At 36.5% G+C, this 26,192-nt stretch overlaps 1 long non-coding RNA gene across 1 annotated transcript in view; it reads right to left on the bottom strand.

The window, feature by feature from the left end:
• Positions 1-22,594, bottom strand: part of LOC148946828 (uncharacterized) — a 79,513-nt gene extending 56,919 nt beyond the window's left edge. The window contains exon 1 of the long non-coding RNA XR_016142404.1: positions 22,520-22,594. This is a non-coding gene — a long non-coding RNA (uncharacterized LOC148946828). The remainder of the gene's footprint in view (positions 1-22,519) is intronic.
• Between the last annotated feature and the right edge of the window lie 3,598 nt (positions 22,595-26,192).

Here is a 26,192-nt window from a genome sequence, read left to right as displayed (position 1 = left end):
GTCTAATTAACCCTTTTTTCCATGTCAATTGATAACAACGTTAACTATTATTTTAATTAACCCTTTTTACTCATGTCAATTGAGAACAATGTTGACTATTAGTCAAATTAACACTTTTTTTCTCATGTCAATTGAGAAAGTTTTCAACTATTAGTCTAAATAGCCCTTTTTTCATGTCAATTGAGAATAGTTTTAGCTATTAGTCTAATGAACCCTTTTTCCATGTCAAATGAGAACAACATTAACTATTAGTCTAATTAACCCCTTTTTTCATGTCAATTCAGAACAATATTAACTGTCAGTCTAATTAACCCATTTTTCTCATGTCAATTGAGAACAATGTTAACTATTTTTCTAATTAACCCTTTTTTCTCATGTCAACTGAGAAAAATGTTAACTATTAACCTAAATAACCCTTTTTTCTCATTTCAATTGAGAACAATGTTAATTATTAGTCTAATTAACCCTTTTTTCTCATTTCAATTGAGAACCATGTTAACTATTAGTCTAATTAACCCTTTTTTCTCATGTCAATTGACAGCAATGTTAACTATTAGTCTAATTAACCCTTTTTTCTCATGTCAATTGAGAACAATGTTGATCATTAGTCTATTTAACCATTTTTTCTCATCTCAATTGAGAAAGATTTCAACTATTAGTCTAATTAACCATTTTTTCTCATGTCAATTGAGAACAATGTTGACTATTAGTCTAATTAACCCTTTTTTCTCATTTCAGTTGAGAAAGATTTCAACTATTAGTCTAAATAACCCTTTTTTTCATATTAATTGAGAACAGTTTCCATGTCAAATGAGAACATTTTTAACTATTAGTCTAATTAACCCTTTTTTTCTTGTCAATTGAGAACAATGTTAACTATTAGGCTAATTAATCCTTTTTTCTTATGCCAATTGAGAACAATGTTAACTATTTAATAATTATTAAACAATGTTAAATAAATATTTCTTCATTTTTGATAGATTTCCATTTATATAATGGGAGGAGGCGAGTTGAATCATTATAGACATTCAGTGCATGGAAGTGTTTATTTAATATATTTCCATTTATATACTGGGAGGAGGCGAGTTGAATCATTATAGACATTCAACACATAGAATAAGTGTTTATTTAATATGTGAGTTTTGTTTTTGCTTATTTATTTATATTTTTTTCTTTTTTTCTTTCTCTTTATGTGTTTAGTATGTTTTATTGTGATGTAAGTTAAGTTTTTTTATTTTATTTATTTATTTTATTTATTTTTTTCCGTTGAGAAAGGCTCCCGGATGTGGGGCCGAAATATTCGAAGCTTTTGTGCATAATTAATTGTTTTGTATTTCACTGTTTCATAGAACATTAAAACCCGTTTTTATTGTTTAAAAATTTTAATGTTAACTATTAGTCTAATTAATCATTTTTTCTCACGTCAAATGAGAACAATGTTAAATATTAGTCTAATTAACCCTTTTTTCTCCTGTCAATTGAGAACAATGTTAGCTATTAGTCTAACTAACCCTTTTTTCATGTCAATTGAGAACAATTTTAGCTATTATTCTATTTAACTCTTTTTTCTCGTGTCAATTGAGAACAATATTAAAAATCAGTCTAATTAACCCTTTTTTCATGTCAATTGAGAATGATGTTAACTGTTAGTCTAATTAACTCCTTTTTCTCATGTCAATTGAGAACAATGTTGACTATTAGTCTAATTAACCCTTTATTCTCATGTCAATTGAGAACCATGTTAACTATTAGTCTAATTAACCCTTTTTTCTCATGTCATTTGAGAGCAATGTTAACTATTAGTGTAATTAACCCTTTTTTTCATGTCCATTGAGAATGATTTCAACTATTAGTCTAATTAACCCTTTTTTTCATGTCAATTGAGAAAAATGTTAACTATTAGCCTAATTAACCCTTTTTCTCATGTTAATTGAGAAAAATGTTAACTATTAGTCTAACTAACCCTTTTTTCTCATGTAAATTGAGAACAATGTTAACTATCAGTCTAACTAACCCTTTTTTCTCATGTCAGTTGAGAACAATGTTAACTATTAGTTTAATTAACCCTTTTTTTCATGTTAATGTATAACAATGTTAACTATTAGTCTAATTAAGCCTTTTTTCTCATGTCAATTGAGAACAATGTTAACTATTAGTCTAATTGACCCTTTATTCATGTCAATTGAGAACAATGTTAACTATTAGTCTAATTAACCCTTTTTGTCTTATGTCAGTTGAAAACAATGTTAACTTTTAGTCTAATTAACCCTTTTTTTCATGTCAATTGAGAACAATGTTAACTGTTAGTGTAATTAACCCCTTTTTCTCATGTCAATTGAGAACAATGTTAACTATTGTTCTAATTAACCCTTTTTTATCGTGTCAATTGAGAACAATGTTAACTATTAGTCTAATTTACTCTATTTTCTCTTGTCAATTGAGAGAAATTCTAAAAATAAATATATATTTCCCAGTCCTCTGGTCGCATGTTTACTTGTTTCTGTGTCGGTCTAAAAAGTAGGTTAAATTCATGTATATGCTCAGAGTAAATGGTTTTTTCTACTATATAGGTCATGGCTCTGGTATGTGTAAAGTCATAGACTATTTTTAGATCTAAGGTGGCGTGAATAGATGCATTAATACTCCTTTTTAAGTGACCAAAAAAATGGAGGACAACAAGGCCCCTTTCCACGCTCATTTTTTTCCAAAGTAACCCGATCAAAACTTTGAGAAAGCAATTTTGTTCAGCATGGTCGAAAAATATAATAACTATGTCTTTGAGGATGATTCAATCCCCCAAAGTCCCCAGGAGAAGTGCTGCAAGTAATAAACTTTTCCCAATGTTTACATATAGCATTTGTTATTGGGAAGCATACAGACATTTTCAGGGGGATTTTTCGCTGGTTGGGGGGGAGGACGGGTCGGTTGTTACTTGGGAGGATCTTTCCATGGAGAAAGTCTTCATGGGGAAATAGAAATTGCTCTGAAGGAGGCAGACGGATTTCCCAAAATTATTTAACAAACGATCTTAAGTTAAATTAAAAAACAAGCTTTTCAACTGAAAATAAGGAGCAACATCAAAACTTAAAACGAAAAGAAATTATTACGTACATGATTGGGTTCACCCCCTAGTCAATACCTTGCTCTTTACGCTGAAGTTTTTTAGTACTTTCATAAGAGCTATTTATTTTAATTAACGGCCTTTTTGATTAAGGGATCATTTTAAAGAATTGGAACTAAATTTAAACTTTAGCGTAAAGAGCGAGGTATTGACTAGGGGGCGAACTCCCTAATATACGTATTAGAAATATATAAATATAGAAGTTCGGTACGGAAGACGATTTGTAACTTACGTATATTTATTACTAAGAAAAACATTTGTAAATAAAATTAAAGAAATTTCGAGAAAGCCATTTAACCAAAAAAAGTAAAATTAATATGCAAATTTCGTTTTAATTATTCATGTACGGTGAGCCAAAATCAAAACCTGCATTAATTCAAAGTTGTTTAGAAATTAATTAAAAAAGCTAGTTTTTTAACTGAAAGTAGGGGGCAACATTAAAACTTAAAACGAACAGAAATTATTCCGTATATTAAAGGGGCTGTCCCCTCCTCAACGCCTCTTTTTTACACTAATTTTTTTGTTTTTTTTAAATAGAGTTGTGAGAAAGAGTCAAACTTTAGCGTAAAGAGTGATGCATTGATGAGGGGAAAGCTCCTTTCATATACAGAATAATTTCAGTTTGTTTTAAGTTTTAATGTTGCTCCTTACTTTTAGTTTAAAAAACTTTTTTTTTTAAATAATCGAGTAAGGAACAGCCAATGACCTTTAACTCGCTCTTGGGTGGATTTTTCTGTTCTAAATTTGATAGAAATTGCATTTTAGGTCATCACTTAGTTTTTGTTTATTAGGAAAAGTTTGAAACCTCGGGTCTCCTAATGTATGTACATTTATGATCTCCAAGCTGCATTTCCGTATATATTTGACTTTACGGAGTTTCAGCTCAATTGACTTCAATTTACATAATGGTTAAAATCCTTGAAATATCTGTCGGAAACATATCCCAAAATGTACAACAAGCGATAAGTTGCATATCTTTTATAATAGATACTAAATACCTCACACTTTCAGGGAGCATAACTTAAGAAATTTTCGAGAATATACCCCCTCCAATTCATACCCCTTGAATGTAATGTGTTGCTAGAACTAGTCAGTCATGACCTGACTAGTATAAACTTCCCCCTAAGATGGATCAATATTAAAAACTAAATTTTTTTGTTCTTTCTTTTTATGATTTGTTTTTTCTCTGTTTTTTTTTCTTGGTTGATTGAAAATATAAAATATCCTTGGGCAAGTTGCAAAAATCTGGATATTTGGGGACGTAAATAGTACCCCTACTCTGCTTTCAAATGCACAGATAGGGAAATTAACGTAGGGAAAATAGCATTGAATTTCAAGCGCACAGATAGGGAAATTAACATAAGGATTTCAAGCACAGCCATATCTCTTTTCCCATAGGATTTCAAGCGTACTTATAGGGAAAATAACATAGAGTTTCAAAGGCAGCCCTCTGACGTCACGCGACACACCTATTTCTAGGCGCCATTCCCGTCCTTGGCAAGAGTTCAAAGGTTGGGTGACCATAAACCCCTTTGTTCTTTTACAAAATACATATCCCTTTTCCCGTAGAATTTAAAACGCATGCCCTCTGACGTCATGGCATCCATAGGGAAAATAGCATTGGATTTCTACCGCAGACCTGGGACGTCTCACCTGTTAAACTTCCTGTCCTTGGCAAGGTTAGGTGGCACACCTTTTTCCCTGTTTCTAGGAAAAATCATGTCTAGACACGTTCCAAGGTGGTTGAACTCCCTGGCGTTGTTTTTAGTCAAAATTCCTAGATAGCAAACTCCCCTACGATGTTTTTTCAGACATATCCCCTACCTAGCGAAACGCCACTGCGATTCTTTTCTAGACATATCTCCTACATAGCAACACTCTCCCACAATGCTTTTCTAGGAAAAATTCCCAGGTGTCAGAAATCTCCTGTGTTAATGCTATGCAAAATCATGTCTAGACACGTTCCCAATTGGTTGAAACCCCCTGCAAAGCTTTTTTAGGCAAAAACATACCTCCCCAAAATATGATATATATAGAGCGGCTAGAGACATTTCCTCATCAGTATTCTTTTGAAGCTAAATTGTCACACAACAAACTGTAAAAACCGAATATGTCTCGTTCATATCGAGAAGTAAGTGTATTTCTGTGTTAGAACTTTTCCTATCTCCAGGTATTTGCTAATCGAGAGCAAGCCTCTACCCCCTAGCCCCCCTCCTCTTCCAAACCCAACTCCATACACACCGCATTGTTTATACTCGTTTTAAAGCTTATAATACCCTCTTTTCCTCGTGTATCAACCCCAACCTTCCAGCCCTCTTTTGATAACAATTAATCTTTTCAAAAGAAATTATTCTTTTCGTCAAAAAAGTACTATTTATGCAATCTTGTATTTCCCCCTCATGCCTTTAAAATATTAGCAAAGAGTCCATCAAATGTGTCAAATCTATCGTGCATGCTTTGCCTAAAATCGGCATCTGTCGTGAATTTTGCCAGAACCCTCTCAATGGGTGTCTGGTAAACAAGGAAGGGTTATTGTAAGGTTTGAAGGCTTTTGTATAATTCTATGTCTGAATTTTCTCAGCAAAATCAATGTGTAATAGTCACATTTTAGGCCTGGAAATTGCATGTAAGGATGGGACAATAAAAACATTTATTCTAGACAAAAATCTAGTTTTCAAGCTGCTTACTGCATATAAATGGTAAAAGCAATGTGTATCCCACTCCAATTTGATAGGGCTCCCATATGATCCATGACTACAGAAAAACTATTGTCTGGCATTTTTTACCCTTTAGTCTTCGGTTTATTTTCCATTTTTTAAATTCCTGTGTATAAAAAAAGATTGCTTATTATTTCTATTTCGTGCTTTCTTGAAAAGGAGGGGAAGACTTGCCCTTGGAACCTATTATTTTTTTGTAATGCATTTAAACATTTCTAGCGCATTAGTGTCTACTATAGGGAGAACATCGTACATGAGTTACTACTTGATGTTATACCATTTGGCAGCGGGATTCTATCCACGCCCGAGACCTTAAGCGGGTTTTATAGCAAAACTAAGGTTTCCAAGTTTTACCCTCCGGGAAAAGAAGGGGTGGGTCCATTTAAATGCTCTTATTTTTGAATTCATGGATTTTATCTGCTCTTTAGGTTTAAGGGAATTTCATAAAAATCATACTTCCACTAATTTATTTTCTTCCGTAACAGGGAGTCATTATTTTACACTAAATTTTCTCTTTTTTTAGAATTGCCCAGCTCTCGCTCTTCCCAAAAAGCGAGACAGAGTGGGCGAAGCAACCCCTGTAAGGGCATCAGTCATTAAATATGCTCCCCTTTCCGGACTGGCAATGCCCGTGCAACCCATGGATTCCCTTCAAGAGAAGGCCAACCCTATCAGGGCAATGCCTATGCAACCCTTGGCTCCCCGTGAAAAGAAGCCCAGCCCTTCCAGGGCTGTGCCATCCAGAGCGCCTTCCAGACAAGCGATGCCTGCACAAGCTCCATCCGCGCAAGCCCCTATGCAGCCAGGTAGAAAATTGAAGAGAGAGTGGGCGGTTAACTACAAAAAGGTGACCCCCAATGGCTCATCTGTGCAAGCCAGTGACATTGCTGCCGATTCCGCACATCCTACTGACATTGCTGGCCCGGCTGAAAAGGAGCCTGACGTCACCACCCCGTCCATCCTCCAACATGCACACCCAGGATCTTCTGGGGCCCAAGTGCAGCCTGAATTTGGACATGTAAGCTTTTTTACCTCAAATTTCTACCTGGTTACAGAAATGTCTAACTATTTTTTTCAACTTTTTAGGTCTTTAGTTTCGCCATTTTTCAGAACAGTAAAAGCTTGTCAGCGATAGTAAACGACATTTCTCGCTATTTTTTCAACCTAATAATCATATTTTTCACTTATTTCCAGTTTACTGTTAGAGAGCCTTTCATCTCACCATTTCAAGCTAATAATCCAATTTTTACATGTAAAAGAAATTATACTTTTCTAATCTTCAAACTTTCCTATTATCTCATTTTCTTTGTGCTATGGAAATATCTAAAGAAAATCGTTTTCAGATTTTTAGGCCTTTCTTTTCCTACCTTATATTTCCTACCTAGTAATTCTTTAGTTTTGACTTTTTTGTTAGAGGTCTCTAAATAAAGCTTGTCAGAGACACTAAAAAAGTTTTTTAGCTCACTATAGACATTCTCCCCCATTTTTTGGCTTTGAAAGGGATTTTTAAGCTAATATTGGCAAAGGAACTGGACAGGTAGAGGAAGCCTCAGATGAAATACTGGCCTGGGCCGAAGAATTTCTGGCCAAATTGCCAGAACCAAATCACCTTCGGTAAGTTTTGCAAGACTATTTTTTATAAAAGAGTATAGCACTAGTTTGGGCAAACCTTTCAATGCTTCATAATACATACAAAAGTTCTACTATGGAAGGGTCATTCCATTTATATCAGTAGTTGGGACATAGAACGCCTTTGCATTCCAATGAGTAGTGGAGGTCTACAGTTCCAAGAGGGCATGGTATCCCATCATAATTTACTGATACGTTCCAATGAGTTGTGGGGCTCTATGAATTCCAAGAGGACATGGTACCCCTTCATAGTGCTATGAGTAGTAGGGGTCTACAACCACCATCTCAAGGGACCTAAAACCTATACGAGAATATAGAGAGATCATAAATATGCAAGAGGTCCTGGAGAATAGCTAATACGAGGGGGTTTAAGTGGAGGGGCGAGTCCTGCAAGTGTACTTGATTTAAACAGTTTTGTGATGGATCTCGGCCTCAATATTGACTGTCAATTTGTAGATCATTTACCTGCTAACGAGGTCAATAGGGTGATAAAAGCGCCCGCCCCTCACAGTGATATGAAACAAAGTGGAGCTGGCTCACCCCCAGCGTTACTAGAGTGGTATTTAGCGGATACAGTTTTGAGCCATATTCATGTATATAGGGCCGAGTTTTGTGACCCGTTTAATTCCCTGTCATGTGGTACTATTCAAACGGACCCCATAGAAACCGCACACCTCTACTTCATCATGATTCGGGAACTTCTCAAAAACATTTACGAGAGCTGGGAGGGCGGGATTCATTAAAAGCATCCATCACATTTAAAATTATTTTTTTTATTGCAAGTTTGGGTGTTTTGCGTGACCATCATATTCAAACAAGAATGCAGACACTACACCGAGGACTGCATAATTTTGAGGGTGTGTTTTCGAATTGGGTGGGTGAAATTTTTAATAGGATGAAGGGCCATAATGAGAAAGGGAGTGGTTTATCGGTTTTATTTTTAGAAAGATTAGAATTAAACATTACTAACTTTAAAAGGGAATTTGCTTTGAGATGGGGGGGGTAAAAAAATATAATAGTAATTTAAAAGCCACTAAAGGTGTACAACACTTTCGTTTTTACACAGGCTTGGAGTGTTTCAAGCATTCAGTCCTTGTAGCGGGTCATAAACCTCTGCAAAAGGACGCTAGTAAGACGGATTTTGACGATTGGGCAGTAAATGGGAAAGAGGGTTTTGATTTTACAAAACCAAATTTTAATTTTTTAAGGGGGCATTATCCAGTAACGCTTAAAGGGATTGATATTTTTGAAAAGGCTAATGAACACTTAAAAGTTGGGGTAACAGTTTTAAAGTTTGATGAAGAATTTGAAGATTGGGAACTTTGTGATAAAAAAGGGGTAATTTATTCTCTAAGTGCACCGTCCATTGATTCAGTGAAACACTGGGTATGGATCCTCTACGAACCTGCCAATAATCCTGAATCAATTGGATACTTTTTCCCGATTCGAAATATTAGCAGGGTTTTAAATGAGGGTAAAAATTTTAATCAAGGGAAGACCTCTCATTACTGCCCATTATGTCTATCTGGATTTTATAATGAATTAAAATTAAACAATCATTTGAGACACTGCAAGCGTCATGGGTACCAGTCTGTGGAAACGGTTTCAGGGGACAATGCTACCTTGCGGATCAAAAGCTTTCAGAACACACTCTTACAGAGCAACAAGGTGTCATTTAACATTGAGGCTGCTCTCACGGATGTGTGGGATCCGTCAAATTCGAATCATGTGAAAAAACACGAAGCCATTGCGATCTCTTTTGCGCACACGCGGAGAGATTCAAGTAATACCATGCAATTGGTAGATTTTTTGCGACGCTGGGTGGACAGGATTTTGTTTGCACGGCTATGGTTGCTCTCATTAAAACAGCAAATGAGGCAATTTCACGGCTGCGTCATACACACTATCCAATGAATATATCATCAGAGGACGAGCTGGCAATCAAAAATCAAGATATTTGTTGGGTTTGCTAGAAAAAATTTAATGAGGGGGATGCGAAAACCCGGGATCATGATCATTTATACCAAGAAATTTCATCAAGGGGAAGTACCTTTCGGGGGGTCGCTCATAAATCGTGTAATTTAAATACTAGGCAGCAATACTTTTTACCGGTTTACATACACAATTCCAACTATGATTTAAAATTCATATTACCAGCATTGGCATGATTGCAGAAAGGTGAAGTTGTAGATGGCGCATGGATAGATGATTCTTTTTCATATAACATCATACCAAAATCATCTGACAAGCTAATAGTCTTAGAATTTAAATGGCAAATATTTTATAATGGTAATACGTGTTGGAATAAAATCCGTTTCCTTGATTCTTTTAGTTTCTTCCCTAAATCCCTAAGCCAACTCATTCAAGTAAAAAAAACCGAAAATTTTAATAGTTTTCCCCTCCTCAAACAGCATTCTCCTAGACGAGGAACTGTATGATTTTTTAACACGTAAGGGCATATATTCGTACGAGTACTACAGCTCCGCTACGAAGTTAAATGAGGAAAAATTACCGCCCATCGCAGAGTTTTATGATTCACTTCGCGATCGTCAATGCACCACTGCCGATTACGAATTTGCCAAGGGTGTTATGGCAAAGTGAGAGTGTAAAAATGGGTGGGATTACTGTAAAATGTATCTGGCAAGTTATGTTTTGAAGTTGTTGGATATTGCCTCTAAAAACACGGACAAAATTCATGAAGAATTCGGTCTGGATTGGAGGTATTATTTTTCCAATCCTCTTTTGGTGATGGATTTAAATCTTAAAATTAGTGGAACAGAAATAGGTCTGATCGCCAACGTGGATCAGCACCTGTTTGTAGAAAGATCCATGCGGGGAGGGTAGGTTTTTCACGGAGATCGTATTCTTGAAACCGACCCGACTGGACAACACACCGGTGAAAAGTCGGATGCCAATTTCTTGGCTTGGATATGAATTCCCTTTATCCGTCGGTAATGTCTCACTTTTATTTTCCGTATGGGAATTACCCGTGGCTTGGCCATCCTTCTGCTCCAGATTTCCAAAATATTCAAACTGTTGCGGAAAATGGACCAAAAGGATGGTTTTTTTAAATTGATGGTGAAATTCCTCTGGAACTTCATGACACGGTTAAGGATTTTGTTTTCCCATGCACCAATAGACCGGTGCATAGGGACTGGCTGAGCCCCTACAATGTATCATTAGTAGAGAATAAAGGCTTGCATTGGATACCTTCAAAACAAAAGCTTATTGTTGACCTGGAGCCGAAACTGAATATTGTTGTACACCACGTTCTTTTGCGGTGGAAGTTTGCCAACGGTTTCAATGTCACAAGGATTCATAGAGTCCTGCAATTTGACCAAAAACCTTGCATGAAGAAGTTTGTTGACACTTTTGTCAACAAACGGTCTCAGGGGAAAATAAAGGTCGAAAAAGAAATCTTTAAACTCATTTTAAATTCCGCCTTTGGTGAGATCTGTGAGAGTGTGCAAAAAAGGAGTCGTTGTGACGTCGTGACCGACCAAAAAGAGTGTTTCCGAATCATTGCGGATCCGAAATTCATATCATTCACGATCATAGACTAAAATATGGTCCTCTTACATAGAAAAAAAGAAATGGAGTTTTAAACAAAGCATTGCCACTGGTAGTGCCATTTTAGAAGTTTAAAAAAACTCATGTTGCAGTTTTATTACAATATATGTAAGCGCCATTGGCCGAGGGAGGGACAAGTTCATTTTTTTATAGGGATACCAATCCTTTATTGATTAAAGTTAAAACTAATAATTTATTGGAAGATTTGGAAAATAGAGAGTACATTAGCTCTCGGATAGACTACACAAACTTGGATGAGTCCCGCTATCCGGAGCTGGTGAAACGCCAGGCCCCAAATCAATTATTAAAATTAAAATCAGAAACGGGAAGTGATTTGGGAGTGGTAGACGGGGGAGTGGTATCACATGGTGTATTTCCCGATCCGAAGGTGTACTGCGTGGAAACTCACAATGAGACTACCAAAAAAAGTCTGCAAAGGGGTGTGATCATACTATGTAAAGGAAAATTTCAACATGAGTGTTTATAGGAACTGTATAGAGCAAAATTTAGTTTCAAGAGTGAATGTGACGGCCATTTGCTCTTTAAAATATAAAAACTATACAGTTCGATTTGAGAAAAATGTCATGTCCACCATATCGGACAAAGTCTATGTACTCGAGGGTGGTGTGAGAGTATTACCACATGGCCATTATCTTACTTCAGATCGAGTTGAATGTGTAAATTATAGAAAGCAACTTGGTCTGGAGAAAGCTCTATAGTTGTGGGAGGAGGGGTGTTTTTTCCGTCAACAGCTTAACGCTGCCTTTAATATCTAGCCATGTTTCCGTCACAAGCTCGGTACTGCCCTTTTTTATCTAGTCATTTCGCAAAGCGGTAATTTCCAAATGTTTATTCTATCTTGTCATTGACTCGGCCACTGGCCACTTCGGATGCCAGCTCGGCCGTTGGCCACCAGGGCTGCCGGTCCACCTGCTCACTTTCGATGGTCACCCCTATCGTAACATATATTTAAATTGTAAATACATTTTTATGTTGTTGTATACATGTGAATTAAAGAAACCATTTATTCTATTTCCTGTTGAATATTCATTCAACAGATTGAGGTTAGGTTAGGTTAGTTGCATTTTGGCATTGGAAGAGTAAGTATCAATTGAAAACACCCTTCAGATCGTTTCTTTGTTGACCGTCCATATCCGACAAAACGATACTTTTAACAAAACTCATTCCAAACCGTGATAAAATGTTTTTAGAAAACCCAAAAATATCTATTATGGCTATAGTATATGGCAAGAATCCTATGATAAAATAAAGATTGTTCCAAGCATAAAATTCATACATGGACTTGACGTATTTACTAGTATTGCACCAAACTCGTGCTTGATTATTGACGGTTTAGCTGAATCTATTGATGAATGTTCGCGGGAAATGTTATAATTGTTTACTGTCCAGTCCCATCACGAACAAATTTCTCTAACTATTGTTCTCCATAATCTATTCCATCAGAGTAAATGCATGAGAACACTTGCTTTGAATTGTACCTACAATATCATCTTTAGAGTTAGTCACAATTCAAGTTCTCTTATAACTCTCAATAAACAAATTTGTCCTGGTGAACATAAATTTTTACTTTCCGCATACAATCAAGCAACTAATAAACCTTATGGTTAAATATTATTAGACCTGAATAAAAAAACACCCGAAGAGCTGCGTTTAGTCACTTATATTTTTGATAATGAAATTACCCGTGAATAGTAAAAAGGTCATTAGTCGCTATCATGACATTAAAGACGTTACACGAACATAGGCATTTATTTTCCGTGCTAGCCAATTCAAAACCATGACTTAGAAAAGCAATTCTCAAGCATGGCGTTGACAAAATATTTATTAATCTCTTGTCGGAGCTTGTTTTAAATTTGACAGAGGGTAATGTTCAGCTATCAGATCGTGCTAAGCAACAGACAAGGCAATATCGATCACTTCTACGTGCAGTAGCTTTTAAAAGAAAACAATTTGTAAAATAAAACGTCTCCTTCAAGCGGGCAGTGATTTCTTTTCAGTGTTACTACCGATAATCGCTCGACTTGTAAAGACTATTCTCTAGAAATGGCTAAACCCTATATATTGACGGCAATTTAACTTGTTCTTTCACTCAAAATTTGAAGACAATCTTGATAAATTTATTAACAATGAAACAATTTCCGATTATGAAAATTAATTTTGCTTCAAAATGCCCCTCGTCGTGTCAACAAACATAAATCTTATCGTGAAAAACCACTTAAAGTCAATGTCATTGATCAACTTTCTGAAAACAGTGAAACAACGACAAAGGAAGAGTTATTAACAAGTGTTGTAGACCTGATTCCTCAATCCTATCGGGTACAAAGTAAAAGACTCTTGACGTTTCTCACTGAAAATGAACAAATTGATGAGAAAAAGAATGAAAATAATCATGGGCAAGCCTTACAATTTAATTGATTTATTATTGGATCTTATTGCGAATCTTAAAAGAGTCAAATCCTTTGACGAGCATTTATATAATTTTTTAAAGTCGTCAAATTTTCCTAAGAGTCTTATCGGCAATCAGTAAATTCTAAAAAAACTAAGAGAACACAGTCCATTAAAGGTTGAAGACGATTTTAAATATTTCTTGGAAAGCACATCTAGTGTCGATTTGACACCGGTAACGAGACAAAAGCGAAGACGTATTAATTCACCCAGTGGTATACAAAAGGGTAGCGGACGGTTACGACCAACATGGATCAAATTTTGAAGGGTGGTTATAAAAATATTGGAGAACCAGGAAGTTTAAGTTCTCCAGCTACACTTTCCAAATTCACTGGTGTTGACACTAAAAGTGTACAAGACAATCCACAAAAGGAACCCAGTATTACTCTTCATCGAAATCATAGGACTAGGGGTAATCATTATCGAAAAAATAAAGCCTTTTATCCTCGACATATATTACATCCAGATCTTTAGACGTCATAATAAACCCTGCAAGTATATTTTACTCGCAATACGTGTTTTTAGTCGATATGCATATGCAGTTCCATTGCAGTCAAAGAGAGGCAATGAAGTTGCTAAAGCCCTTGAATCCATTTTTGAACAAGATTCATATTAAAAAATTCAAACAGACCGTGAAAGTGAATTTGTTAATCCCCATGTAAACGAAATTCTATTGAAATATAATACAATACTCTATCATACTCATAGTCCTATAAAGCCGGCATTGGCTGAACGTTTAATACGAACTATTTGACTTTTAATTTCAAGATATAGTACATTGATAAGTACGGCTGCATTTATTGATGATTTAGATATAATCATGCAAATATACAATCAACGTCCTCATCGATCCTTGTATAATACTAACCCTCAGGAAGTTCATTATTGTGGCAATACACATTTCCTTAAACAATATTCTAATGAAAAGACAGGAAAGAAAAAAAATTAATGTTGGTGATACTGTTCGAATCAATCGTACAAGAAATATTTTTGAAAAGGGAAATTACTTGTGGTCTACAGAACTTTTTAAGTGTCAAAAACCCTAGATACTAAAACTATAGCATATCGGCTTCGTGATATGAAAGATGAAGAGATTCTTGGTGGTTTTAGTGACTAGAAATTACTAAAAGTTGGAAACACTGGAAAATATCAAATTGAAAAGGTATCAAAGACTCGTACACATAACGGCAAGAAAGAGTTGCTTGTTCTTTTGCTAGGATACAACTCAGATTTTGATTCGTAGATACCTGCTGAAGACGATCATAAGGTCTGATGGTTTTTATGTGACATTCATGTCAAATGTTTCTGATCCTTTTTATGACGATTTGAATAAGACTAGCAATTTTTGTACAAAACTTTCCCCTGCCATTAAATTTTAGGCAAGGTATGACGTTGCTCTTGTAGATTGTATTCTTAAAAATACATATTATATCCTTAGAAAGAATCGCACTTGTGACATTCAAATGCGACCTATTGAATTCAGTGATGAAGGTGCCATGGCAACTTTTGACTCTAATGATTATCCTATTGCTACCATACCCTACAGGGAATACAATAATATGCATGAGCTATGTCGTGCTATCAAAAAATCTTTCCGCTCGTAAAAATGGCGTCTTTGAATTCAATTATTTGACAGAAAAAAGGAGAATTTATGTTACCAATCCATTTGAGAAGGAAAGAATTTTCCCCAATGAGAATTTACGTGAGGTTCTCGGTTTTAACAACCGTATTATTAAGATAGAAAAGTTCAGTGGCAATGACCATGTTATCTATGCAGACTATGCACCCGCTTTCTCTTCGGACAGTTGTATATTTCTTTATGAATCCTTTGTCGAGAGATCAAGAGTTGGTAATACCAATGTCCCCCTCATACGTATTCTTGAAAGAAGAACCTCTATTGACCATGTTCACCACTAAATATAAAGCACCTTCAATACGTTCCAGTCAACACTTCGTATTTGGAGCTATGCTATTAACATTAAGCAGCAAATTGGGTCATCCACTGACAATAACAAAAGGTTTGGCTGTAATTACATGCCATTTTTGACCCATTCAGTGAAACGGCTTATAGTACTCAGTTTGTCTGTCCTGATATTGATTGTTATGTTGCTACTGTTGGACCACGCCAGTTGGGACATGGAATGGACTATTGCAGGGATCGTTCTTCAATGTCCAGGTACGGTCTCGGAAGTTGGTTTGCTAAGCTTTTTTGCTCTGCACTAACCTTGGCTAGAAAATATATTGCACGGGTTGCAGTGGATTTTGCGTCCTCTACATTACATTATTGGGGCTCTGGGAAAGATATTCAAGAAAGTTTTTTGCAAAATCTCAGGTCTAGCGCACAATCCCTTGGCGAGTGATTGAGAAAAAGGGGAAAAGGTTTAAAAAGGAGGAGAAAGATCCCTTCACTCATCAGTCTCAAATCAGCCGGGAAGCGTAAAGCATCGAATAAAGTAAAAATATCCAAAAAGGATTTCTTTTCCTAAGATGGTATATCTACCACATAAAGATTCATACCCTTCAGTCACCTCCTCTCTAAATCTTTTCAATGCTGAAAATGTTTTACACTGACAATGACGTCAGTGTAAAACATGGATACTATGAACAATTTTACCCACAACCACTGCTCCCTGAAAATGTCTATTTTCAAATTTATTTTAATGAAGACTACTTTATACATTTAAACTCGACACCTATAGAGTTAAATGTCATTGTTAAAAAATTAAACGATGAAAAACCAAGTGCCACCGAGGGGTTATACTACGAAAATTGTGTATTACATAATTTATTCACAAGCCTTATGTAGATCAGCACAAGCCTTATGTAGAAAATCCACAGCCGAGCGGTCGAATTTGCAGCAAAGCTGTCCTCGAACTTGTCAAACATGTCACTCATTGACTCAAGATGTTCTTTAACGCCCGAAAGTCGAACCTCCTCTGCTAAAAGCTTGTTGATTGAATCATTCAGTACATCAAAACACACGAAAACATTTTCATCTTCTGCGCTAAACTGCTCAAAAGCATCCCAGTAAAGCCTGAAAAAGGCTTCCACGACAATCAAATGGGCACGCAAAAACCGGTAATATCGTTTGCCTGTTAACGCTTTTTTAGCACTTGCGGGAAGCAATATTCCAGACTTGTGAAATATTTCTTCAAGTCCCGAACCAGTCAGCAAACACCCTATTGCCGACAGAAAGTTCATCGCAGGCTGAAATCCACCCATTCTAGGGACTACGTCTTGATACTTCTGTGGGTATTTGTTTTTCAAAGCCACAACAATTTCGTACACAGCTTGGTCGCATGTCACGACAGTATATGGTAGCTCGAGAGCATGAGCAGTTCTTTGGAGCACACTGAGGGCTTCTGCAACTACTGCCAGATTAGATGGACTGCTAGGAATAAAAGGCAGGTATCCTACACGAGTCACTAGTATATTTTCATCTTCTCTTGCAGTCCCAATGAAAAATTTAAAGCCTGGGACTTGATCTTGATTTTCGATGTTCATTTCCATCGTCCTGGTCAGGCCCATTCTGCAAAGAGTCCATGTGAGATATTCCCCGGTGATTGGGTTTTTACATTTTTTCAATCTCACTGAGGGTCACATTAAAGTTGCTGTCACTTAGTTTTCGTTTCAGGTACTCTTCCCCAAAGCTTCCGAATAATAAATTTGACTTGTTCAGGGACCTATCCCGTGTGCGATTGCTTTTTATCACAGGTGCTGCATGAGGTGCGTCAAATATCGAAAGTTTCCTCACAATCATGGTAGTTAAATGTGACGGAGAACCACCCTTAGTGTGTTCCTGCAAAGGGAATTTTGTTTCAATAAACAACAGTAGACTAACCTACTATCAGTTCAAAAAAAAAAAAACATTGCCTTGTAGCTGCAGAATAACGAGTGTTGCAGATTTTTCTTCAGCAATGGAGGATGGGGAAGGGCATCATTATCAGTTTTCGTTTTCCGGTAAATTTTTTACTAGGCCCTATTTAAATCCGCTGAAAGCCAACTACAAACCCACTCCATCAGACCGGAGTTATTTCACTGAAAGCTATTTCCAGACTTGGCCGCCTTTCAGACCAGCCCATTTCACTATTCAAAACACACCCAAGCTTCTGTTCCTTTATGGGGGACCGAGCACGCTAGATACAAGAATCACGCGAAGCGCAAAAGTCGAGTAAAAAAAATGACAGAAGGGATAACTGCAATCGAGGAACCACGCAGAAACGACGCTGGCTAAGAAGCGGTTTGTTTCTGTAAGGTTAATAATACGGGGTGGGAAAGATGTGTAGAAAGTAGGATTTGCTGTAGACTTAAAATAAACTAAATTTGAAACAGGACAATGAATCCGGACTTACCAGTCTGTCCAAGTTGTCTAGTGAAAAGTGCGCGAACTTCCCCTTCTCGATTCCATCTGGAATGTAAACGCCAACAGCACGGACTCTTTCTTCTACATCGACGGCTTCAGTCGTGAGAATCCGCTGAACAGTACTCACACTAACCGACTGTCCCAGTTTGTTCATGACTGTGGTTAGTCGCTTCGATTGAGTTTTGTGATAGAGATGGATTCCAATTGCCAAATGCTTAGGCGTTTGTACCTAACAAACACCAAACATGATGTCTTGAGCTAGTGTAACCGTCTGATGCTCTTTTTCTTTGCTCAAATTGTACCTCTCGGGAATGGCACTCGGCAGTCCACTGATGTCACACACTAAAAAGGCAATCATATTGAAAAGCATCGGGGGGGGGCATTTTATTTGCACACTCGAAAGATATCTCCACGTCTGTTTCATTTTTCTTAAGTTCATTTGCAAAATGAAAGAGTTCTGACTTTAACTTTTTCATTGTATAGTAAAAGGCACATATTTCGTCTTGATCATAAAGATTCTTAAATGATGGCAAACTTAGTTCTTCGTCATCAGACGACAGCAAGACATCATGCCCTGACACTTCCAGTGTATCATCGTCGGTTCTGTCACTATTTTCTGATTCAGAGGCTGTACTATCCACCAGCATTACAGCTTCGTCAACGCTTTTCATCATCTCGTTGACTTGGTCAGTTACGTCTCCAGGTAGAACACAAGATTTTAGGAAGTAACAGGCTGGTTTTCCTTTTTGGGCATCAAGTCCCAGATCTTTTCCATGTAGTTGCTTCAGTTTTTTCTCAATATGAGGTGGACCTCATCTCCTTGATAAATACAGGCTTGATCTTTTAAGAGCTTCAGAATACCGCTCTTTTAGCTCAACTGATGAATATATACGGCCTTGTGAAAATCTGGAATGCACCTGGTCTAGTACTTCAAGCAGGATAGAATTTTTCAACATTTTCAGTTCTTTTGACTTGAGACCTTCTTCAAATCTCGAAGGTTTAGTGTTGAAAAAATTCCTGATGCATGAAAAGTGATATCCAGCTTTCAAACAGATTAGATTTTTCCCATTACACCTGAGAAACAACTCTGGAAAATCAATCTGCTAAAGGCGTGCATGCTCAACTGTCTTTTTCACTCTGCTATCACTTGCAAACTTTGTAAGAATTTTATTTTTTATCCTGTGATTGCCTTTCTTTTCGCAGAAAAGACAGCACATTGCATAGTCAAAGCCAGGATTGGACAATTGGGCTCTAGTCAGTTTTTGAGTCTTCGGTACTACACTTGGCTCAGCTGTTGTGCTCTGAGTAGTTTTTACTGAATGCAGCTGGCATCGCAGAAAATGTCTACGACAATTTTCATGCCAGAGATGACTCTTCTCTTTAAAGTCACTGGCCCAAGAATCACGCTTTAAGGCCTGGAACTTCAAGTTAAAGTGGCATCTGTCCTGAAGGATTGCTATGACTCTTCCAACGTCAGTTACTCTCACAAGGCTCTCACTCTGATCTTGCTGGCAAACTATGCATTTTTTGTAGTCCAGTGATTTTGAGCATTTAGGACTTGACATAAAATTCAACTTTTTGGTAAACTTTTCCATATTGCTTCAGTTCTTGAACAAAAGATGAAACTGAAAATTCCAGAATTTCAATTCCACTGTAGTGAGGTCAATGATTTGCCTAGGCTTCATACTTGACCTCCAAACATTGGAGAGCCGAGAATGTAAACATGAATAATCAACTAAGCTACATAAGGTGCGTTCGGCCCACAAACCACAAGAGTCCAATTTGTGCTCACCAGTGATAAAAAACCAGACAGAATATATTAAACACATATACCAGGGAGTTCTCACCGGACAAGAAAAAGCAGCGCATAAGGTGAATTGCAATTTTTCTTACTGCTGAGCAAAAACCATACTAGTGCATGCACGCATCATATCAAAATAAAACGGGTTTATCTCTCCATAATACAGGAAGCGGGGAATTCTCGTAACCAAAATAAAAGAAAAGAACATTTCTGAGATTTAGGTGCGCTTGGCTATTTACATGAGTCTGAAATACCTACGAATATGACACCCCTAGATTTTCCAAATTGTCACCTTCAGTTACTTGCCATCAGAATTGCTTTTCGAAGGAGCAGGAAAATTATTTTTCTGGAAAACCGACTCCAAACAAGAGCAAGGTTCCTATTTCCGTGAGGGTTTGTATTTTCGCTATTGCATCATTAAATTTCGTTCAAGACTATATGTAATAGCAATGTTACCTATCACGAAAATGCCGCTGAAGGGGTTAGATATTTAGCGGCTACTGACATAAATATCCCGCAAACTGCACCAGATTTCGTGGCTTCTATTGGAAATGCGCACAAGAATTGGTGCCCACGAGAGTAGCCCGCTTCTTGTAGCATACAGCTAGCCTCGGAGTGTCAACATTAACACACTAAGTACTAAATAACACACTAGGCATCAACAGCTTTCAGTTTCTAGGCTACTACTTGGATGGTCTCATTTTGACATTGTTAATCTAATACTAACTGAAAAGAAGGCAGGTGGTAAAGGTAATGTAAGGTTAAGTGGTAGGGTAATGTAACCTATTCGAGTCGAGCAGGTGCTGGCAAAATTAGGTAAGGTATTGACTTGAAAGTCGTTTTCCTCACGAATCGTTACTATGTCCTAATTGTTTTAAGTATCATTTGAATTTTATGAGTTTTTAATAGCCGTGTGGTCCAATTTTTTTTTTCTTTCACCAGAAAGATGCCACCCCCAAGCGATAGTTTGAATGAGACAAATACGGATTTATTAATAACATTTTCACAAATATAAGACAGTATTCAAGAACAGCTGAAACCACTTGTCCCCATAATACAATTGTTTTGTAAAAATTCAGCATTAACAATCAATTTTTTTTTGCTTTTATGCTCTATGGTATAAACAACTAGAAATCAATTTGCAAACAATCCTAATGCAAGACTAAGTGCACTTTAACTTTTGTATATTACTTAGAACCGTTTACTCCTGAGTGTTTCTGATGCTAAGCTGACTTACAAACTGTCGTCTTTCTGACGAGCCGAAGCCTGGCCGAAGCTCACCCTTTTCCGGCAGATTGACCATACACTTGCAGAAAATTCTAAAGTATGTGAAAACTGAATCAATTTTCTTATCAATACTCCATTCCATTACTGAGTTTTGTTTGAAAGAAAACGTAATACCGATGATGGCAGCAAAATTCCAGTTTGTACAGGCTTCTGGAGAAGCAAGTTAGGGTCCAACTGAAGCCCAAGTTCTGCTGCAAACTTTGGCATAAATTTGCCTTGATTGCAACCCAACTAGGTGTCCAAACTCTACTGTAAAATAATTAAAAAAAGCAAGCAATTTTTGATGCTTTGCCTTATCGCAGAATTGTCACTGACTGAGATAGAGACTTATCGGCTACAGACTACCAGATTGACCAGACAACCATACATTACAAGACATACAGACTACCAGATATTTTATGTCCTACCAGACATAAAATATTGCATCGAAAACCCTTTGGTTTTAGGATTCCTTTACAGTCAAATTCCGGAACAGATAGGGTTTGCCAGAGTGGCGGATTACTGCAGACATTTTCTTCAGGATCAGGGCTTGGTATAAATTTAGAACTGTGACTCCTGATAAGGAGACATTTTAAGAAATCAATTCTTACTTTAAAATGTGTATAATAATCCTAGTTAACCTATTATCCAAGGGGAGAACCTTTATCAGCAAGTCTTTCCTCTTTTTTTCTTCTTTTTCCAACTTCAAAGAAAAAAATGTCAATATTCGTCATGCTATAACGCAATGCATAAATCTTTTGAAATTGGCTTTATGAATTGCCAAATAAGTTGTTCTATAGATAGCGTTCATCCCGGTCATTGTTAATTCCGTTTGTTTTTAATGAGCAGTGGCGAAAATACCGTTTTTTTTTTAATGAGCAGTGGCGAAAATACAAAATATGTACGGAATTGAAAAGAAAGGAAATGGATATGAAAACCTAACCTATACTATATACTCCGTATATATACTCTGTATGTATATATATTTATAGCAATATTTTGTATTTTCGTCACTATTGTATTAATATTATGTATTTCCACCACTGCTCAGTAAAAAAAAAACGGAGTTAACAATGACCGGGATGAACGCTCTTTCTAGAACAACTTACTCGGCAATTCATTGCAGCAATTTCAAAAGATTTACGCATTACATTTTAGCATAGAGAATATTGTAATTTTTTCTTTTAAGCTGGAAAAAGAAGGATTTTTAGAGAAAAGACTTGATGATAAAGGTTCTCCCCTTGGATAATAGGTTAACTAGGATCATTATACATATTTTAAAGGAAGAATAGTTTTCTTAACATGTCTCTTTATCAGGAGTCACAATTCTAAATTTATACCCAGGGCTTTAATTTGGGGCCCAAAATTGCATCGTCTAGCAAGCCTGTAGGCTACAAACCAGAATCTGGCAGCGAAATGATTAAAAAAAATAATAAGATTATGTACCTTAGTAAGCCTGGGTAGGCTTAGTAGGCATAATAACTGGGATGAACTTAGTTACCACAAGAACAGCCCTCAAGCCTAGGCTAGGCTGCACCACACTGGCTATACAGACATGCAAATACACGTAAAAGGGAGTAACTTACAATGACTGTCACTTCATACAGAACCATTGGATTAACAATCTGCCAAAAAATTCAGGTTTCTATACAAAGTGTTGCTATAGCATTACCAATCTGTATTATTTCTTTTGTTTCTTCTTTGTAACGCGAAACAAAAAAGACAAAAAGTTGTAGCGACGCCTGGGATTTTTGCAGTTTCAGCTCATAGCACAGTGATAGATTTTACTTTCCGGAAACCTTTGCGGTAAATTTAGGAATCTCTTGTTTGCCGACTCACACGAAAGTGCCGTTTACATATTCGACTTCGGCGTTTTTCAGTCTACCTATGACGTAATTTTCATAAAAATCTTTTCCCGTTGTACCCCCAACAAGAAATAAGCGGGATAGCCTGGCTTGGCGCCCTCACTATTACATTCTTTTGATGTTTTAAAGTTCATTTTGGAATTTTTTCATTGAAATGTATGACCTGGAATATTTTTATAGTGTTGTGTCTTGGTTTGTCTTCTCAGTGCCACAGTCTGTTAATGTTTCAAAGTGCATTTTGGCAATTTTATTGAAACTTATGACTTGGAATATTTTTATAGTGTTGTGTCATGGTTTATCTTGTCAGAGTTACATTCTACTGTTGTTTGTAAGTGTATTTTGGATTTTTTTCGTTGAAACGTGTGGCTCAGAATATTTTTTTTAGTGTTTTATCGTGGTTTATCTTATCAGTGTTATATTCTGCTGATGTTTCAAAGTACATTTTTGAATTTATTCGTTGAAACGTATGACCTGGAATATTTTGGTAGTGTTGTGTCGTGGTTTATCTAGTCAATGTTACATTCTGTTGATATTTCAAAATGCATTTTGGAATTCTTTTGTTGAAACGTATGACTTAGAATATTTTATAGTGTTGTGTCGTGGTTTATCTCATCAGTGTTACATTCTTTTGATTTTTCAAGGTGCATTTTGGAATTTTTTCTTTGAAATGTATGATTTGGAAATTTTTTGTAGTGTTGTGTCGTGGTTTGTCTTGTCAGTGTTACATTCTGTTGATGTTTCAAGGTGGATTTTGGAATTTTTTCGTTGAAACGTATGACTTGGAATATTCTTGTTGTGTTGTGTCATGGTTTTTCTTATCAGTGCCACATTCAGTTGATGTTTAAAAGTTCATTTTTTGAATTTCTTCGTTTAAACGTATGACTTGGAATATTTCTTATAGTGTTTTGTCCTGGTTTATCTTATCAGTGTTACTTATAATTTTGTATTTTATTGAAATTTATTTACCTTTTAATTTTTGGCTGTTTTTTTGTTGGTTTTGCTGACTTTCCGTGTTTTTTCTTCGGCATTTTCCTTGTTTATATTATTTTGTTGGCGTTGAAGAAGAGATGCGGTTGTTCTCTCGAAATATTCACTTTGTGTGTTTCATTTAGTCTTTAAAAACCCATTTTTGATCATTTTCTTTCTTTTTGCTACAGAAAGTAAAATAATAAAATGGTCGTATTTCTGTGGCTTTTTTTTGTTTTTAAACCAACAATTTCGTTTTTCAGAGAAAAGAATGAGAAGGAATAAAACATTGTCAACTTTATGATTTGCATTTATTTTTTTTCTCTGTTTCGGTTTTGTTTCTCATTGTTTTTGTATTTCCGTTTTTGGGATAAAACGCAAACATTTCTTACTCCGATTTAGTGCAATCTATAATTCAAAGTGCAATAACTAGTTTGTCATCTTACTTTCTTATTTACTTAACTCCCATCCGGCCGGATTGGCTAATTCGGGACTCCTCCTCTAATGGCATTATAACAATATTTTCGGTATGCCTCCCTGTTTGTTGCAGTCCTCAGCAGTTATTGGGTGGGGTGATCAGAGAAACTTGCCCACCAGAGCTTGGGAGGTCTTTCCCTGGGGTGAGAGGCATTTATTCTTCCCTCAAAGGATATTTTAGGCCGTTGGACTGGGGACATACGCTGAACATGTCCTAAACTTCGAAGCTGTTGGAGTTTAATGGTCTCCATGATGGCTTGGGAGTAATCCAAGGAGGAAAACAGTTGTTCGTTTGATACTCAGTCAAGGTAAGCGATACCACTGAGCTTTTGGAGCGATTTAGTTTCAAAAGCCGCCAGTCGGTGCTTGTTAACGGCTTTTAGAGTCCATGTCTCTGCTCCATACGTTGCAACTGGAATCACTAAGGCACAGAAGAGTCTGATCTTCACTTTTAAGGGGAGATATTAAACGGAAAGGTGGGAATATGAAAGATCTGGCTTTGTAAAATATCAAAGCATAACATTAGCCTACAGCACACCTGTAGTTTGATTTATTCTTAGATTAAGTCTAATTTAAGGAATTGGAATATCAAACTGCTTTAGAATCGGGAAAAACAATTTCTCTTATCAGATGTTTGATGCCTGCGAGGAAAAGGAAAGCGGCCACGTTTTGGTATAACTCTCTCTTATATTTGGAAAATCTTCCAAAAAACAAAAAAGAAAAAAGAAAATCTAATTTTAGGTAGCTAAATTACCTAACTTCTAGACTAGTATTCTGCAGTTTTGGTGTCCCGGATCAAAAAAAGAAAGCGTAGGATGGAAGGGGGTAGGCTTCAAACCTTTACATCATTAGTACCCCTACTCTGCCTTCAAGCGCATATATAGGGAAATTAACAAAAGAAAAATAGCATTGGATTTGAAACGCACACGTAGGGAGATTAACATAAGGATTTCAAGCGCAGCCATATCCCTTTTCACATAAGATTTCAAGTGCATAGATAGGGAAAATAACATTGGATTTTAAAGGTAGCCCTCTGACGTCATGTGACACACCCATTTTCGCTGTTTCTAGGCAAAATCATGTCTAGACACGTTCCCAGGTGGATGAAACTATTGATCGAGGATCAGTTACTTCCTAGAAGTGGGACAGTCAACATGGATGCTTATTCATTATTGAGTATTAAAAGTGCTGATGAAACGGGACCTAGAGCACCTAAGGTGGCGGTAGAAATTACAAGGGGTTCCGGACTAACCTTAGAGTGGGAGAGGATGTATAATGGATATGTTATAATATTAAGCAAATTAGAGTCGGAAGAACAATTGTGTTTCTTGGCTAAGGTGAATATAGCGCATATACAGAGACTACAAGATGGACTAAATGCAATGGCGAAATATATTGAAGAGAACAATTTATAGTGTCTGTGTTTGGCAGTAAGTGTGATGGTTTGAGAAACAGAGAATCATGCGTAATCTAGTAAAATTGGAAAAGTGGTTAGTTTTAGATGATGACTTTCTGGAATTATCTCTTCAAAGAAAGATATTTTCTAGGGAAATGCTTAACAATTTAATGGTAACCGATTCACCCTTCTTTGGACTATTGTTGTCGTGGCCCCCAGGCTTTTAATCAATTTATAGATATATTAATTGAGACAAAACAAAGTGATATTTTGGTTTTGCCCTTAACCTCTACATAGATGAAGACATGTCTAGACACGTTCCCAGGTGGTTGAAATTATTGATCGAGGACCAGTTTCTTTCTGGAAAGTAGGACAGTCAACAAAAAATGTTTTACACATGCCCATTATGCTTGTATACTTGGGGCAGCTGGTCATCCTGCGAGAATTGTACTTTTGCTGATGACTATAATGAAAAGTGTTAATTATGTAATCCGTATAAATTAAATAGAGGATATGCTGTGCAAATTAAATGCTGTAAATCTTGTCATGAAGAGA

This window comes from Artemia sp. Qi Xiang Cuo, chromosome 11 (assembly GCF_049724085.1).
Source record: "Artemia sp. Qi Xiang Cuo chromosome 11, ASM4972408v1, whole genome shotgun sequence".
Taxonomy (NCBI): domain Eukaryota; kingdom Metazoa; phylum Arthropoda; class Branchiopoda; order Anostraca; family Artemiidae; genus Artemia; species Artemia sp. Qi Xiang Cuo.
This window is presented reverse-complemented; position numbering and strand designations above follow the sequence as displayed.